Here is a 19866-nt window from a genome sequence, read left to right as displayed (position 1 = left end):
TGACACCTATTATTTTTATCACCTTTACAAAAGTCTTTGTAATACTTTTATTATGAAAGTTGTTCTATGTTTATCTTTCAAAGTGGCATCAAGATATTTTACAGAGGAAAAGAAAAGCAGTAAGTAGTCTCTCTAGATATCTCTCTAAGATAGATTTTTAAAATGTTTTATTTTTAAGTAATCTCTACACCCAATGTGGGGCTCAAACTCACAATCCCGAGATCAAGAGTAGCATGCTCTACCAACTGAGCCACCCAGGTGCCCCTGGACATTCATTTATTTAGGGGTGTAGAAAAAAACTGTCTCAAGATGGAAAAGGGAGAAAGGATGGAATCGGAAGTTATGTCTTTAGAAAGAAAAGGGAACCAATTTCTAAGAGGAAGAAGTATGCAGGCAATGTGATGGGGGAGAAGGAAAAAAATCCTTGGGTCCCAAAGATAAATTAAACATAAAGATAGTTTTAGGACCCAAACAGCAAAGGAACTGAAGATTTCTCCTCATATTTATGCATAAGTTATATATTGCTGCACAAACAAGACACACTACCTCACAATTTCAGTGGGTCAGGAGCTCAAGAATGACTTAGTTGGGCTTTGTGTTTCAGAGTCATATAAGGTTTCAATATAGGTATGAGCAAAGACTGTAGTCTCATCTGAGGCTCAAATGGGAAATGATCCACTCATGTGATTACTGGCAGCATTCAGTTCCTTGTGCTGCCAGAATCAGGGCTTTTGTTCCTTGCTGGCTGTTTGCTGGAGATTACCTTCCCTGTGCCATTGGGTTTTTCCATATGGTGGCTCATAATATGCCATCTTGCTTCTTTACAGACAGCAAGGGAGAATTTGAAAATCGTAGCAAGATGGGTGGTAAAACCTTATGTAATATAATCACTCACATGTATTCATGCATGTCCTGTTACCTTTGCCATACTCTACTAGTTAGAAGTCATGGATCTTCCCCAAACTCAAAGGGAAGGGTTTACATAGGATTTTAATACCAGAAGACAAAAATTTGGGAGCCACCATAGAGTCTGCCTGCCTCATATTACTAATACTTTTTCTTCTTTTTAACAATTTTAATTATGTTAAGGCTTACATTGCTCTTTCTCTTTGGCCACCAGGAAGCCCAAAGCCAAAATTTTGACTCAGCTTTAGAAACTATATAAGGTCTAATAGTCTGTGTATCTGTAATATAAATACCAGCTTATACTGACCTTCCCTGTAGGTAGATGTCAGCTGTTGCCAGTGATTTATACATCTCTTCTCCATTTATTTTTAATAAATATGTTCCCATAATTCCTAAAATTCCTCTGGAGAATAAGACATTGAATCAATAATTGTACCATAAGGGCATTATTAAAAAGAATAGCTCAGCTTTGAAAAGTCATGAAGTCACAACGCCACATCAGCTTTTCTGGTTTTCTCCATTGGTACTGCAGAAATCCCACAGGTGAAAACACATTCCATCCCTCACCTTGATGTCACTACCGATGTCACTAATTATAGTATAAGTCATTCAATTCAGTTACTATACCTATTATGACCTTCACTTAATCAACAGTAATGTCCCTTTCCATTTCACTTTGTACGAGTTCTCTTCTAAAACCTATACTAAGACAAAAAAAAATGCAAGCAATATAATCACATCAGGGATTAAAATTAGGGAGAGAAGTATTCAGTTTACAATATGCATTCTGTAAATATGGGCACGATACAATGTAGTAGGGAGAAAATGACATGTTTTAGCAAAGCACTACTTTGAACTGACTTCTATGATACATGAAACATTTTAGAAGACTTTTCCTTAATTTTGACCAATATTAGTATATAATTTTTAAAAGAATTTTTGTGTTTACTTTATCAAGCATAGTTTTATCTCATGTTCTCTGTATTTTCTGTTCCAATCATAGGACTAAAACAACTAAGAATAACTAATATCTTTGAAGTCACCTATAATTTTTATGTCAGCTCTTTCAAGAAGTTTTTGTTTCCCGGTGAATAATAATTTCAGGCTGTGAGAAAATGAGAAACGTTTTAAAGTATGCATTTGGCTTGTATTTTTCTCACCTTTTTTTAAAAATAAATGCACTAACTCTTTTCTGGTATTAACTTTACTCACTCCTACAAATTAAATGATAGTCGATGTTCAGGGCAAGCTGTGGCTGTGTTGCTGATGGTGACTGCAATCTTCTCGGAGGACACTGCATTAATCCGTTATATGGGTTATTGCAATTCACTTTGCACAGATGCAGCTTTTCAAAAAAAATTAAATTCTCTTCCTTTTGGCAAACCACATTTTCTTCATAGTCAACAACCCAGTTCCGATCACTATACCTTCCCAGTGTGACATAAGCACCCTGGGTGCTTTGTAACAGGGTAAGGCTGGCCCAATACTCAGCACTATGCACAGAATGTTCTTTAGAGCATCCCTGTGATTTCCAGAGGTAATAGTTATGTGCATGCTAAATCTAGAAGTCTTTTAAAGAGAAAAAAGGACACCGCAAAGCTGCCTCAGAGGGCTGGGGTGGTGTGGAGGGAAGGAGGGGTGGTCCACTATAAAGCCAGACATGTCCGCTTTGGAAAGTTAATCTCACTGCCTGCACTTCACATGGGACTATTTGTCAGCAGATTGCTTTCTGTTCATTATAACTCTCATATTCAGGAAGAAGGAGAATTGGCCAAACCAGTAATATAAATGCATTGTATGCTCTACCCTCCCTCTTTATGATTAATTCTACCAGTGGTACAAATTTGCATGAATGAATGTCAGTGTGTTTTCTGCCCTGAACATTTCCTGCTGGCTTCAGTTCAGCCCTGCTGACATTTATTACAAATAATAGCTAAATATTCCTGATTTAATAGCTGCAGTGGCCCCACATCTGAAGGTGATGTCTGTAATAAAAGCAGACAAGACGAGCTTATAACAAATACTAATCAGATTGTGTTTGCACACATAATGGATAAGCCTCACAGATATACCCACAAAATGTAATGGTTGTTTTTTAAATGCAGCTGCCAGAAGTCACAGTTCAAGAACATATTGGTCGCTTTATTTCTTTTTCATTTCCCTTCTTCCTCCATCTCCTTAAAGTACCAAAGGCCTCTGTGCACAATCAAGATTGAATATTATCCCCTTTTTTATCTGGAAAAATGGGACACTAAACACAGAAGACTGGCTGTGGTCTTTTATTCATCTTTTGTTGCTCCTTCTAAACAAAAGGCATTGTCCCCTGATAAATTCCATTTTCTGTCTCTTATTCAAAGGTAGTTTACACACTAGATACAGTGATTCTCACACAATGCAGGGACTGGCAAAGATACAAATAACTTTCAAAGTTCTTTCAACCTGTTGACCCAGGTGTCCCTTCTGAAAGATATAAACTAGCCCTTCCACACCTCTCACAATTGATAAAGGAGACTATAAAACCTGAGATTACAAAAAGAAGACACACAGTGCCTACTAAAGGCAGGTTTAAAAAGCTTTTGGGAATAAAAGGTGCTTTTCTCTTTATCCTACCCAAACTTCACAAGCCTCCATATGAAAATTGAAGGAGGTCAAGTTAGCATTGTCTTTCCCTTGACATTTAAACACTTAGGAATTTGACTCACTTGGCATTAATTGTGAATAATTTTCTGAAAATACACCTTTTTCTATTTTTGCAGTTTTCTTTCTAGAGTAGACTGTGCAGAAAACTATAATGAGCAGGGACTACAGCCACCAGAGTTGTTTTTTTTTTTAATATTACAATGAGATATATTACCTGACTGGCAAATATTCCCTGCAGTGCATAAACTGACTATATCACACTTGGGAGCAAAAGTCTCAATCACAAATTGTTGCAAGAACTTACTGTAAGCTAAGAGTGGATATTTTTGTTGAAGGCCCAATATCACACCCTATTCTAGAGAGCGACCTTAGGATGTCCCCAAGTAATAGCTTCTAACTCCCGCCCTCCTCTGATTCCTCCAGCAGGTCCAGTGTTCAGTAAGGCAGTGAATATGCGTCTTGGGTCCACTGGTACTTCTCAAGCACCTCACTTCTACCACTATGCCCCTAGTGTCCCACAATGGTCCCATGTGAATCAATAATCTGGAAAGTAGATCCGACAAAATGTTTATTATCTTGATATTCAGAAAATAAGTACAAACTGCCCACCTCATCATACTGAGCGGCATAGTCTCCCAATGGAATTTGTTGTTTCACTGTGATCTTCAAAAGAACTAGAAAATTAGGCAAAAAGTCTCCACATTGGTCAAGAATAGAGACTGTCCTCATTTTACACATGAGGACACTGAAGCCCAGGGAGTTTAAGTGACTTGCCAAAAGTCACACACTGAATTAAGGCAGAATTTGTACTGTAGTCTTTGTCTTACAAGGCTTTTTCCACTACACTATTCTCCATTTACCCCTAACTCACCTGTTTTTTTCCAATACATGAGAACCACTTTACTCAAGTCATCGTCCTGAGCTGCAAAGTTTGATAAATGGGTTTGCTGGATTCTCAATCTATTAAATCCATTTGGCCAAACATACGACCCATGTATTATTCTGTCTATCCAGGTCTTCCATTATTCCCAATGTGGCTACCCCATCACTTGATGGTGCCATTCATTTCTAATATATCATTTTTCCCTCTGGATGAGAAATCTTGTTTAGACTGACAAGGAAAGACTTCATATACATTTCTTCATTGCTAAGCATGACCCTTCCATGGCCAGCCTTTCGTAGCCAGGTATTCAGGCACAAAGTTGCTGTACTTTGTGTCTTTTCTCCCTACAGCATTATTTTCCTCCCTTTTTTGTCACAGACAATTATGTTCCTTCCAGAGGTCCAGTTCACATGCTTGGCACATTGTGTTCAGATCCCTCTGTCTCCCACCGTTTGCCTTCACATATGTTCAGCTTACCTAAATGTCCATTATGGTTCTGGGTCCATCCTCTATAAATCTCTTTTAGCATCTGTGTCCTTATTATGCCCTGGTCTGGGAATACCATTTCTCTATCCCATTTTGGTTCTATTCTTAACACTGCCTCCTCTCTGAGCTTTTTCCTGAACATCAGGCAGCGATTTCTTCCTACTCTGAGTACCTGATGACCTTTTTGTCACTTCCAGCACTTATATACTGGCTTACCTGTATTACAGTTAACGTGCACCAGGTGCCCTAGACCATGTCTTTTATAAATTATCCTTATACCACATAGCAACAGGACAGGGCCTTATTCTTCACTGGAAAAAATTATATATAGATAAATAGATAAATATTTATTATCCATAAGCCATAGCCATATATTTTAATCCTTAGCAAAAAAAAAAAAGTCTGCCATCATAAAAACGATACATCTTTGCAACTCTATGTCAAAACTAAAATGAAGCATATGCTACTTCAATGTTCTAAGAGCTATTTGAAAACTGAAGAGAAAGCAAAATGAATTTTATAATCTAGCATAGTGTATCTAGCAGAGGCTGTATGCCTGAGACCAGAAGGTTAAATGAGGGAAGCAGGAATCATAGGCAGGCAATCAATCTAAGGACTGACCCACCTTGGAGGGAGGGTGGGGGAGCTCATAGTCTGAGTCTCAAAGCCCAAGAACCAGGAGCTGATGTCCAATATCCAAGGGCAGGAGAAGATGGATGTCTCAGCTCAGAGAGAAAGTGAATCCACTTTTCCTCTGCCTTTTTGTTCTATTTAGGCCCTCAATGGATTAGATAATAAATACCCACCCACACTAGGGAGAGCAAACTGCTTTACTCAGTGTACTGGTTCAAATGCTAATCTCTTCCACGAACACCCTCACAGACACCCTCAGAAATAATATTTTACCAGCTATCTGGGCAATCTTTAGCCCAGTCAAGATGACACATAAAATTAACCACCACAGAAGGCAAGTATTCAAATGTTTCAAAGTCTAGCATCTATAACCACGGTCAGAATTCTAGAAAAATTCTAAAGAACTGAGAATATTCCAACAAAGGTATAAAAAAAATTCCACTGAGGCAATTCCTGAAGTATAGACAAAGGCAACTATAACCTAGAACCAGACATTAAATTTTGATAGGCAAATGGTAAAGAAACAGGAAAGAGCACCGCCACTGAACAAAAAGAAAAATGTGTCAACAAGGGCTCAGAAGCAAGTCGTGTTGGAGTCTGGCTCTACTCTCAGAGAGTATTTTTCTTCGTTGCTACAATGCAGGAAGTCTGGTGGTCTAGAAGAACCTCTGTAGAGTCAGTCATGCTTGCATTTAGCCAACAAAAACACTACTAATTTGCATCTAAAAAATGAACACAGGTTTTTAAGAGGCAACCCACCTTACTATGAGACAATCACCCAAAGCCACGTTCTCAAACTGTAATGTGCACATAAATTACCTGAGGATCTCATTAAATTGTAGATTCTGATTCAGTAGGTCAGAGATGAGTCTGGAATTCTGCATTTTTCACCAGCATCCATGGTTCATACTGAGTCACACTTTGAGTAAGGAAGACATACACAGTAGCTAAACTGGAGCCCAAAATATACAAAGAACATATTGTAAAATCACAACCTAATGCTTCAATAGTGTATATACATAACTTATACATAGACTGTATACTTCGTTATACTATCTGTAATAACATGTTATACTATTTCAGACCTCTGAATATATGTTATTATATTCCCTTGCCAACATTTAACAAAAATTTTGAAGCACTTGTTTTCCATATTTATCTCTTGCCTCTGTCTGCTTATATTCTTTTTAATAGGTTCCAAATGAGAAATGTTCACTTCACAGATTTTAATTACCTGAAATCCTTTTTTCCTTATTGATTACCAAGAGCAAAGTAGCTTTTTGCGTTAACCTTTCAAAATGTCCAATTTAATTTATGAATACAATATTTTTTCAACTCAGTGTGTATAGATGATGCATACCGTTTCATACTGCTGTTATAAAAAGACTGTTTTAATTACCCCACAGAAATGTGCCTGGTATGGAGAATTGTGAGAGCTCATGAACAGAACTGCCCAACAATTTATTGGAAGAGCACCCAGCATCCACAGAGCAATGGTATTCGTGGTAGATAAAGCATGTACTCAACTGCGGGGGAAATTTGATTTGACATCACATTAGGATTAAATCAGTTATGAAATATTCCATAATGGCTGCCTTTATTTTGTATTTTTGAAAACAAAAGCCTGATTTTCTGGATTCCTGCTAACGGACTAAACATTGACATAAAGCCTAGAGACATCACAGTAGGAAGAAGGGGGCTGCTAGTGATGAGGTCATCCCGAGGCATTTGAATCCGGGGCTCCCATTATTCCAAATGTGGTAGCTATTCTGGGAAGCTTCAAGGTCACAGAACCAACACTGCTTGATTGCATTCACTTCTCTGATGCCTTCAGCAAGTGTTGCTCTTTTTTACATTTTCTGGGCTTTGAAATTCACATAGCAACTTTATCCCCCCTCAACCCAATCAGAAGGCTTTCATGCAAGCCATTCTGCAAAACACAAAATCAGGGGGGAAAGAAGCTAAATCAAACTCAAATAAAAAGCAGTGATAGAAGGCTTCAACAAAGTCCACACAGGGAATCAAACCTGCTTTTAAACAAAAATATTGACATAGCAATTTAAAATAAATACCAGTTTCATATGCTGAACATTTTATTATTGGCTCACAGGACTGCAAATGTAAGGAACACATTCTTCTCTGAAACATTGCCAAAGGCAAACCTCTTAAAAACCAAACATTGTGACATGTTCTTAAGCAGCTTGCCATCATGTCGATTGTTGCATTTGGTATAACATAACGCCTGCGTGTTCATTAAGCCCACATTTTGCAATTAAGGTACATATGTTTTGCTTCTCCAAATGTCTGAAAGCCAGGTGGAACGAGTCAATCGCTCTGGTGACATTGAGCATTTCTACAACAATGCTGAATTCTAGCTCAGTATTTTGCATAGTCTGCCGATTATACAGAAAACAGAATTGCCGATATGTCCTTTTGTGTAAAGCTGTAAATGCTCAGAAGATCTTCGCAAATACTGGCTATGTTGCTGCTAAGGTACAAGAAGCAGATGTCTACAATTACCCTGTTAAAAAGTTTCATTGTAAAAGACCCTTCAAATAAAGCACTGCTGCTGGTGATTGTACATTAATTGGCTTCATTCCTCTCTGAAAGTCTAGCAGAGCGTGGTCCTCTGATTTGATGCCACCCAACGCATACTGTATGCTGAAAATATTGAGAGTCCTGGTTCTTTCTTTGCCTTTTAATCTTTAAGTAACGTGCCTATAAAGTAAGTGTAGTGATTCTTTCCTGACACTCAATATTTCTTCAAAGTTTTAAAAAGCAAAATAAAAATGGATTTCATTACAATTGGGACCGATAATACCTAAGGATAAGAGGCAAACGCAGAGTAAAGACGCTGACCTGAAGTTAAAATGGTTAAGTTTCATTCAGTTCATTGGAACCTTGAAATGGTGAGCACTTGGGCAACTGAAAAGTTAGGTGTCAAGAAGCAAACAAAATATGGCTTTCACAAATAAATCCCACCAAGGCTAGAGTTGTGTGACCTCCCCAATTTACCTCTCTAGGTAGAGCACCTTATAACTCTCATCTCGATGTCAGGAAGAGCTAATTAGCTGAAAGCTACATCTGGGGTGAAAGGGCAATGGGAAGGCACAACAAGGATTGCTTCGAAATTGCTCTCACTGTGTGTCTACTGGAGAGGGGTTCAGGAAGATTGCTTAAAGTGCAAAAGCCCTTTCTGATATTTCTGACAGTTAAAGTGCCCTAAATTGGAATGCACTCCTATATAACAGAATAAGGAAGAAAATCATTGCTGGAGAGTGTTGATGGTTATGGGAAGGTTAGGCTTTGCTGTAAAAGCCCATGCAACTTGGTGAGTTGTTTTTTTTTTTTTAACAACTTTGAAAATATCAGATAAACATGACCTATGACGTTTTTCAGGTTTAACCACTCACTACTCGCTCTTACCCAGTCTCCCACATTTAACCATCCCCAGCTCAGCACGATCTTCCACTGTTTCTCTTTTAATAATTTCATAAAAGATTTAGGGTCACCCGGCAATTTCTGATTTACTCTAGACAGAAGAAAGGGCAGGAATAGAGACGGAGAGCTGTGAACATTCCTAAGGAACTTAGAAATTACCTCCCAGAACAGCAGCATCAAAAGAGCACTGGAATAGGAGCCTGAGGATCCTTCAGTCACAAACAGTGTGCATCCTGAACAAAATATTTAATCTTTCTTTGATTTAATTTCCGCATATGTAAAAGGCAGAGGCTTGTCAACATCCCTACAAGATTCCCACTTCTGCATTTCCTTCAGTGTTCTTAAATACCAGCATTCTCTTCTTCCCTCTGTACTGGCTTATCATGGACAAAATATTTCGGGTTTAATTACCTATATTTCCCTAAGGTACACTTTATTCAGAAATTTTCATCTATGAGCATATCGATAATACTCCGTGAAAAAACAATTTTGGAGTTTCAATAAATCTAAAAAATAAACAGTGACAAGAAAGGGGTATTTGCAACTGTTGAAAGAATCTCAGATACAAGATGGGAGTCTCCATTAACATGAAATCTTCAAAGATGGTCAAAATCTGGGAACACTCTGAAAGAGCTAAGGAGAATATCCAAGTGATTCAACTATGACTCCAGAGAATTCATAGCAGAACCACATGAGTGAGGTCCTAATTCATGCTAAGACCTCTTAACCTATATCTCAAATAAACATCATAAGAGAATATGCAGAGATTAAAATAAACCAAATACTAAGAGCCTAGTGGGTAGAAAGCACTGTCAAAGATGCTGAAACAGAGATGAACATGGTGGGGACCTGTCCAGCAGGAGATGACAGCTTTGTAAAAAAAGAACAACAACACAGGGCGCCTGGGTGGCTCAGTCAGTTAAGCGTCCAACTTCACCTCAGGTTATGATCTCACGGTTTATGGGTTTGCACCCCCACGGGGCTCTGTGATGACAGTTCTGAGCCTGGAGTCTGCTTCAGATTCTATGTTTCCCCCCTCCTTCTGCCACTAGCACGTGTGCTCTCTCTCTCTCTCAAAAATAAATATTTTGTAAGAAATACAACAACAAAACACCCTCAAGCCCTTGAGCTACTTGCAGACCATAGACACCTTGAGGCAATTAGTTGGAAATTACAGTGATGTGAGCAAAATAAACTCAGTTGATCAAATCAGCTTACTAAAAGGACTAAATCGGTTAGTCTAAGTGGAAAACCATAAACTCAGTCCAGACTAAAATCAAACAATTTTGGCCAGGGTGTGAAAGCAAACCACTGTTCGGTTAATTTAACAGACATTTCACTTTGAACCAGGTGTTTGGCTGACACTAAGCTTCATCTAGAAAGTGGGCTCTGGCTTGTTTCATTGTATTTATTCTAAAATAATTAGAGCAAGATGAGATAATGGGAAAACAAAAGAAAAACAAATGATCAAGATGAATATAGAAATCACATCAAACATAAAGAAAAAGAAAGAAGAGGAAAAGAAAATGAGAAAATTGAATTAGATGATTTCTAAACATCCTTTTTCAGCTCCTTTATTTATTTTGAGAGAGAGAGAGAGACAGAGCATGCAAAGGCCGAGGAACAGAGAAAGAGGGAGACAGAAAATCCCAAGCAGGCTCCACACTGTCAGTGCAAAGTCCCACATGAGGCTCGAACCCATGAACCATGAGATCATGACCTGAGCCAAAATCAAAAGTTGGACACTTAGGCCACTGAGGCGCCCCTGTCCTTTTTCAGTAAAAAAAAAAAAAAAAAAAAAAAATCCCTTCATTATATATCAAGTTTAGAAATTAAAGAAAAGGGGCACCTGGGTGGCTCAGTCAGTTAAGCATCCGACTTTGGCTCAGGTCATGATCTCAGGGTTTGTGAGTTCGAGCCCCGCGTCAGGCTCTGTGCTGACAGCTTGGAACCTGGTCTGTTTCTGATTCTGTGTCCTTCCCTCTCTGCCCCTCCCCCACTTGTGCTCTGTCTCTCTCTATCAAAAATAAATAAATGTAAAAAAGAAAAAAAAAATAAATTAAAGAAAATAAGTCCAGGCCACTCAAACATCACAGATAACTCCAGGATTATACATAGAATAATGTATTTCAGACTACATTTATTCAAAGTCCTATTTAAATTATTTCTATTCAAAAATTGTAAGAACTTAAGTGCCAAATTCAGTGCCGGTTTTGAAGAATGAATTAAAACACACTTAATAGTTACATGAAGAACACACACTTATAAACTGATACTTCTTTCTTCTGATCATTTACATTTGCTAGCACCAAAAACATTCAAAACATCATGGTATTTTTCATCCAGTTATTCCAGTACTTTATTTGAAAAAGAGATTAAATTATATCACACCCATATGCTTGACCCAAAATTTCCAATTTCTTTTACATGGCATGTTGGGGGTGGAGGGCAGAGAAGGATTGCTCTAAGAAATACAAACTGAAGAAGGCCCCATGTTGAAAATTGAATTATCTCTAAATATCTCTAGTTTTCCTTATATCTCATCCTTATATTTCTTTTAACATAGACAGCATCACTGATTTCTAGAAGTTTCTATAGTAGTTTGAAAAGATTGTAGCTGAAATGCTTCATTTCCTGGATGGTAAAACAGTACTTCCTGTAGGTTTTTATGAACCTACCAGTGGGAAAAACCAGTGGGAAAAACTGCAAAATTATTTTGAAATTAAATGGCAATCTATAAAAAAATTATATTCATTATGCTAACTTGAGTTTTCCATGGCAAAATAATACTATTTCAATATGCGGCTTATATAGACTTATCATGTCGCACTTAGCACACAATGTAAAAATATTATGACTAATATATAAATCCCTAGGAGAAATGGTTATGAAACATACTCAGATTCTCCAAAAACATACACTAAAAATAGTATTTTAATATCTTACATATAAAATCTTATCATCGCCTTTATTGCAAAGACTGCACATAACATACTAGGCATTCCCAATCACTGAATTTTAGAACTGAAAATATCTCATACACTGTATAGTGCAGGATAGCAAAGATACAGTGCATACTTTCTGCCATTCATCTTTTCTAAACCCAGGGCAGACAGCACCAATCAATTTCAACTTTCTCTTTCGCAGAGGCTAGGTGTGGTCTCCAAAGCTTATCCACACAGCGCTCCAGGCTGCCTTTACCAACAGATCACAGTTGGAACAGCAGATGAAATATATTTGCTAACTCTACTCCAGTCCAGCATCCTCAATGTACAAAAAACAAAAAACAAAACAAAACAAACAAAAAAACAAACAACAAAAAAAAACAACTAAAGTAATGAGAACATAAGTAATTCCCCATTCTGCTATTCCATTAGTTTTGCAGTAGAGCTAAGATTAAAACAGATTTTGAGCTTTTATAGCTATATCTTGTTGCCTTAGAGAATTTTTTAATAGTAAGAGACAGGAGGTTTGAAATTAGAATATTTTTAATTTAAAAATCCCATTGCCTTATTTTCATCGCATTGCAGCTGCTGATTTTCATATACATAATGTGTTGTTATTTTTTCTGCTGCCTCTCTTTGTAAGCCAGAAACACTTCTTAAGAAAAGAACATTAGTCCCTCATCTTTTTAAAAAATATGTATTATTGAAGAAGTTACAGTTTGTGACAAATAGACTTGAAGAATTCATGGGGCCAGTCAGTCCTAGAAATTGTTTCTTCTACCTAGCACATCTCATGTTATCCACCCCCACATGAGGATATCCTAATGGGTTACCCTGATGCCTAACAAAGTCTATCACCCATCTTAATGCTGCATGAATCACTTCATCACCACTCAGACAGAGCTAGAATTCCCTTCCCAAGAGTTTGGTTTGGTGCTAACCAGCTGACATGTGGACTCTGGCCTCCATTCTCTTCTCACAACATGTCCTTCTCCCGCCTTCTCATACTGCTACACAAATATGATACAACTCCAGCCCTTACAATTTTAATCAAAATAAGAAGTATGTTTGTTTCTGTTACCATCCAGTCATCCATCCATTCAGTAAATATTTACTTAGTACCTATTAGGTGACAGGTGTTGTTCTAGGTGCTAGGAGTCAGTAGACAATAAATTAAAGATGCTGGCTCAGTAAGTTTACATTCTTATTTAAACTTTAGCAAGTAAATATACAGTATGTCAGATATTGCTTAAGGCAGAGGAGTAAAAGGAAGATCAGAGGCTATAGGAAGTGACTGGGGAGACTCACTCTTCTATGAAGGCTGGCCAGGGAAGAATTACTAAAAATCCAGTATGATCAGGGGCCTTGAGAAAGTTGAATAAATAAATAAAACCAAGCTGTTTATATGTGGGTAAAGAAGTCCTTGGCACAGAGATAGTATTTAAAGCCACAAGAATGAAAACAACAATGGGAAATTGCACTCCAAATTTTAAAGGCCGGAAGAAGAGACTAAGAAGGTTATCTCTAGTGATGTAGGAAACCAGGATAAAGGGGCATCCTAGAAATCAGTTACAGTATTTTAGGAGTGAGGAAGTGTTTAACTGTGTAAAATGATACTGAGAGGCTGAGTAAGACAAGGTGATAATTGACCATCCCATTTAGCCACATAAAAGATGTGGTTTTATGTACTCAGATGTACTTTATGAGAGTGGTTTCAAGGTCATCATCGTGGGCCAAAAAGTATACAGTATGTATACAACAGCCTTTTCTTGTAGTTTTACGCAAAAGAATCAATAAATGGAGAGAAGGGAATTTGGGGGTTTCGTTATTATTGTTATTTTTTTAAAGATAGGAGAAAGCTCATATGTTTATTCATTGGAATACTCTGGTAAAAAGCAAGAAATGATAAGGAAAAGATTTGTTAGAACAACACCCTTGACTAGGCCAGAGAGGATAGGGTCTTATGAATAAGTTGTAGTGGTGGCAGGGAGATAGAGGGGGCTGCCACAACTAGATACATTTCATCCATAGTGCAAGATGAAAGGTGGAGTTTCTGTGTACAGATGTAGGGTGTTGAATGATGTGATGATAGGACAATAAAGAATTTCTCTCCTGATTACTTCTGTGAAATGAGAAATAAAGTTATAGTTTAATAAAATGAGAAGGAAAGAAGTGTTGACGGTTGAGGAGAAAAAAAAGATTCTCTCTCCCCTCTATTAAACAACCTGAACCAATCATCCTCTTGCCCACATTAACAGAAAAGCATAGAGAACTATCTATTCTTTGCTAATTATCCACTCCACTGCTCTCTCACATAATCAAGAGTTGACTATAAGTTCCAGAAAGACTGACATAGGGTTGGCTTATTACTTTCACCTTGAAGGTGGTTTCAAAAATCACTCAGCTCACAAACATATTATATACTCTCTATCCCTCCCCAACCCCAACCACTTCCTAATTATAACCACATCATTTTAGCACTTTCTCTGACTTTACTCAGGACATACACAACCTTCTAAAACAGAGTTCCTCACACATGCATCTGCTTGGGAATCAAGAGGAGAGGAAACCTATTCACTGTCCTTTAGCCCTTCCAACTCATTTTCATTAAACTTCATCTTTATCTCTTAGTCCCTTAATCCCTACGTATTTTAAGTTGTGGTCTGAGAACTATGCCCTAGAACTTCAAAGACTGGAAATCTACTAGAAAATGTAAGTAATATTGTAACATAAAACCTAGAGTAATAAAATGAGTAACTGGCATGTCCATGGTATCTTACTGACACATAAACGCAAAGTGCTTCACATCCATGACTGTTCCCAACACGTAAGCGAAGCATGTTTCTGTTTATCTGGGGGAGCGGACTCAAAGCAAAACACTGAGGGAGCCGTCCTGGGATGTCTCTGGAACCTCTAAATTTTTTTTTAATGTTTATTTACTTTTGAGGGAGAAAGAGGCAGAGTGCAAGGGGAGGGGAAGAAAGAGAGGGAGTCACAAAATCTGAAGCAGGCTCCAGGCTCTGAGCTGTAAGCACAGAGCCCGATGTGGGTCTCGAACCCAGAAACTGTGAGATCATGACCTGAGCCCAAGTCAGACGCTTAACGGAATGAGCCACCCAGGTGCCCCTGTTTCTGGAACCTCTAAACTCATCTTCTCCAACAGATAAAATATTTGACCTAGATGTTAGGGGAAGCCTTTTTGGACCAGTGCATTCCAAGAGTAGAAATCTATTGGAGTAGAAAGTCACATTGCTTAAGGTAAGATAGTCACCTCCCAGAGAAGAATAAGAAAAAATAATTCTGCTGACTTCGACTGCAGACTGAAAGCTAGGACTGGAAGATCTTAGAGACTCAGAGGGTTCTCTTTCCCTAACCTCTCCTAGCAAGAGCCTTACATATCTGTGATTTATTTGGCATTCATTACTGTGAATAACTCAGCCTGATTGCCTAAAACCTAGTTGACAATTATTCAAGGTGTAAGAGAGCGTATTCAGAGGATAGCAGAGGGGAGAGCAAAGGGCATTCTAGGCCAGAGGTGGCAGGGGTTGTGATCTCTGGTGGCAGGATTTGAGGGACTATAGAAAGAGATGCAAAGAGGAAAAGGAAATACAAGTAAAAGGAAACAGAAATGGGATAAGAGGAGCCACAAGTAAACAAAAGGAATGTGATATTGCAATAACATGGAAAAAATTAGCTTAGATCTGCCCCTTTTAGACATTAAATGACAAAATCAATGTCCAATTAATTCCATAACTAAAAGGAAAACAATATTTTTTTCAGTATCTCTGTAGGCATCATATTTGAACCTTAAAATAATACGTTAAATCATCCAAAAAAGATTAACCAAGTAAACTTAAAGGAAATGTAAAATTTCTAACATCAGAAAACAGCATACAATAAAAATGCAAATAACTTTCTTTCATATCCTTCTCTCCTTCCTTTCTTTTCCTGCAAAATTCAGTCCAAAAATAACTGACGGGGCCCATCAATGTAGGTGCAGATGGTCCGCTGAACCAGTGAGAAGCTGCAGCATTCAGCTTCCTCTAGGAAGCAGGAAGAGAGCGAGAACAGATGAGCAGCCTAGCATAGTTGTCTGAGCTCAAGCAGGAGAAGGTCATGTCCATGTGAGGGAGAAGTCTGGCACATGATGTTAAAGGCCGAATAAAGCTAGGAAGACATCCAGAGGGATGGAAGAGGAAAGTGGTAAGCTAGGAGATTGGTTGCAGACAGATTGATGAAATAAGCAAATAAGTAGAGGATAAAGGGAGTGAGTCAGGTTACTCAGGGTGGAAAAGGGCTGACAAATAGAGGGAAAAAAAAGATACAGCTGGAATGATGTGGGGTTGGAATTAAATATATCAATGTGAGCTCACTTATTTCATAATAAACATGCAGACATAAATACAGATGGAATGTGTGTGTGTATTACCTATCTCTGTCCACTGAGACCGCCTGTGAGCAGTGACACCCCAATGAGCACACTGAGACCCCAGTCTTGTTTTCTGAAGTGACTAGGAAATGAAAGCTGATATGTCTATAGTGATTGTTTAGGATGTTAAATATTTCTCAAGTATTCTTTAATAAGCCTCCAATACTCTTATAACAATAACCAATAGTTAAAAGAAGATAAGAAAGAAGGGAGGTGAAGGTTCTCTGACCTGTTCTTGGGACTATATCCCTTTCACAGTCCTCTGTCCTCGCTCTCCTTGCTCTCTGAGCTACAAAGCAAAAATACCCCACTTTTTAGCTTGCTCTGGAGCCAGGTGCAGCCATACGTCAGAGTTCAGGCCATAAGAAATGGACAGAAGTCCCCAGAATTTTCCAATATGAACATAAAGCCTACTAGGAACTAGCCTACTAGTTATTTTGCTCTCTGCCTTCTTCCTGCCTGAATAACATATTCCCTCCCTGTAGGTTCAGCAGCCATCCTGTGACCCTGAGTCAGGAAGCATAAGGACAAAGACCTACATGCTAAAAGAGAGGAAAGTGCAAAAATGGAAAGCAACCAGGTCCCTTGTAACCATCCTGAACTGCTACTCCAGCTCTGGACTTTCACCCCTGAATTTGTTTCATGAAACCAATAAACCATCATGGGTTTAAATTGTTATTCACAGCAGAATGCATTCCTAACTGATGCGTATATTTAAATAAAGAGTGAGGAGGAGTGACAGAAAGAAAAAGGTACTTACACTGTGTACAAACAAAAGATATGGGCCAAGGTATCAATGACCTTTATGACTGGGCTTCAATAGAACAATAGTGATGGTCATTCTAGGATTTAAAACATACCACATGTCTACTAACAAAAAATGCACCATTTTCTAAAAACTACATATATATATATATATACATATATATATATATATACACACACACACACATATATATACATAATACATGTGTATATATATACATAATAAATATATATGTATATATATACATAATATATATTTTATATATATATATATATTCTACATTCTAACTCTATAGATTCCAAAATCTAATATAACTCTATATTCCTGAGACTGTGAAGTATACTAGCAAGCATTATTAATCTAGCCTTGTCCATTGCTTCCCAAATCTTTCTGGATTGAAAGGAAGCCAGGACAGGCTGGAATATATGGTACTTGGACCCAGAAGTGGTAATGGAGCAAATACATGAGAAAAGTTTCATCCTTTGATTGGGGCATAACCCAAAATGACTTCTTGTGAGCAGTATTTTATTGAAGTCTTATGTATTAGCTAAACATATATATATATATATATATGTCAACACATAGTCTGAGAGAAGATACTATTAATTTAGATATTTGGCAAAGGGCTAATATCAGCATATATAATGAACCTCTAAGAATCACTGAGAAAAAAAAATAAAAACAGAAAAGATCCAACTAAAAAGTGGACAAGAATGAACACTTAACCAAAGAGAATATCTAAATGACAAAAAATATGAAAATTTGCATTAGGGAAATGCAAATTAAAAATCACAATCAAGTATTACTGCATACCTATTAGAATGACTAAAATTAAAATGATGGAAAATTTTATCAAGGAATTTAGAACAACCAGAACTCTAAATCCTGCTAGTGTGAGTATAAATTGCACAACCACTTTGGAAAACTATCTTTTAAAGCCAAACATGTACAAATGTATCACCTGGCAACTTGGCTCTTTGCAATGCACACACATGTCCCTGAAAAGACAGAATTGTATGTCATATCACATCTATCTGTATTAATCAAAAACTGTAAACTACTCAAATGCCCATCAAGAGCAGATTGTATAAACAAAATGTGGTATATTCACACAGTGACCACTATACAGCCAAGAGAATGAATAGTCTCCAACTATACAGAAAATGTTGATGACTCTCCCATAACGATGAGTGAAAGAAGCCAGACACACACAAAAGAACACACACACTGTATGGTTCCATGACTCTAACATTCAAAACAGGTAAAACAAGTTTGTGTTTTTAGAAGTCAGGAGAGCATGCTTACTCTTGGTCAAAGGAGGTAGACACCAAGAAAGTACACACAGGGGTTCAGGGTGCTTGTAATGTTCTGATTCTTGATGGGATATTGGCTGTTATCAGTGAAAATTTACCATCTCTACACATATATGTTCACTTTTCTCTATGTGTAGCATACTTCAAAAATAGATATAAAAGTTAAAATGCATATAGACTTTGCATGTGTCTTTCTAATGTATCCATGTTTAATATTTTTAATTTTTTTCCTTGGGGTAATCAAGAAAAAAATTGGTATTACAGAAAGAACAGTTTTATATATCAGCCTCTGTACCACTTAGCATCAACAATATATTCCCGGTGATGTCTGTTTCCCAGTATGAGAAGCATGAATGATCATATTCCCTGCCATAAGATCAAACACCATTTAGTACAGCACACACTCTATTCTCTTCAGCCTTATTTTTGGTTACACTTCCAGTCAATATTATATCCATGTCAAAATACTTGATAATTGCCATATATGCTCCATTCTGTCATTTCCCCAAATCTTTGCTTATCTCCACTATCTGGAACCTAAAACAGAAGGATTACTCAATAACAATATTTATTAAAATAATAAATAAGAACTTGGTGTTCAAGTTGATTATCAGCATTGACAACTACTCTATATAATAATCCCTCACTTGTCACAGATGTTCTTGGGGGCCACTCCCTATGGGGATCTGGCACACCAAAAACTCTAGACATTTTTCTGCAACAATCAGAAAGTATGAACCATGCCTTACTGCATCATGCTTTCACATGTCAGTAGTTAGTGTCACACTTTGATAAACTAAGACAGATGTAGCTTAGTAGACTGCTTCCCAGCCATCACCCATACATTCTATATCCTCCCCCAAACTTTTACACCCCACACAGACACACCAAATGTATTTGTTTTATGTTTAAAAAAAAAGTGACTCAGTGGATATAAAGGCAGAATAGCTTACTGGTAAAGTATGCACTTTGGGGTCAGACAGCTCTGAGATCACACACTGGTTCTGCCTTTCTACCCCCAGAACAAATTCTTTGAATTTGGGAATTTTTTTCTTTTGCTCACACTGCTATATTGCCAGCACCTAGACCAGGTCTTGGCACATGATTGGCACTTAGTGATCATTTGCTGAGTGAATATATCAGTTTGGCAGCATCAAACATTAACAGTCACACCTCTCTTCCATACATAAAAACACTTGACGTCCACAGACCAGTGATGCTAAAGTTGCTATGCAATTTAGACCCCCTTATAAAGAAAGAACATGTGGGAAAATATATAGCCCTGTGTCACCAACAAAATTGAATGCAAATGGTAGTCACAAATTTCTATACACTGTAAAATATCCAAATTAAAAAAGGAAGAACTATGCAATAAATTATGCAATCTGGTTTTCAGAATAACCTTGCCAAATTTGCTAAAACTA

At 37.6% G+C, this 19866-nt stretch overlaps 1 long non-coding RNA gene across 2 annotated transcripts in view; it reads right to left on the bottom strand.

The window, feature by feature from the left end:
• Positions 1-842: 842 nt before the first annotated feature.
• Positions 843-19866, bottom strand: part of LOC125934348 (uncharacterized) — a 123021-nt gene continuing 103997 nt past the window's right edge. For both annotated transcript variants that reach the window (XR_007461338.1, XR_007461339.1), the window contains exons 3-4: positions 6368-6500; positions 843-1309 (exon numbers count right to left, since the gene is read on the bottom strand). This is a non-coding gene — a long non-coding RNA (uncharacterized LOC125934348). The remainder of the gene's footprint in view (positions 1310-6367; positions 6501-19866) is intronic.

This window comes from Panthera uncia (assembly GCF_023721935.1).
Source record: "Panthera uncia isolate 11264 chromosome A1 unlocalized genomic scaffold, Puncia_PCG_1.0 HiC_scaffold_17, whole genome shotgun sequence".
NCBI classification, from domain to species: Eukaryota; Metazoa; Chordata; class Mammalia; order Carnivora; family Felidae; genus Panthera; species Panthera uncia.
The sequence above is the reverse complement of the archived record's forward strand: the minus strand, read 5'-3'. Positions and strand labels throughout refer to the sequence as shown.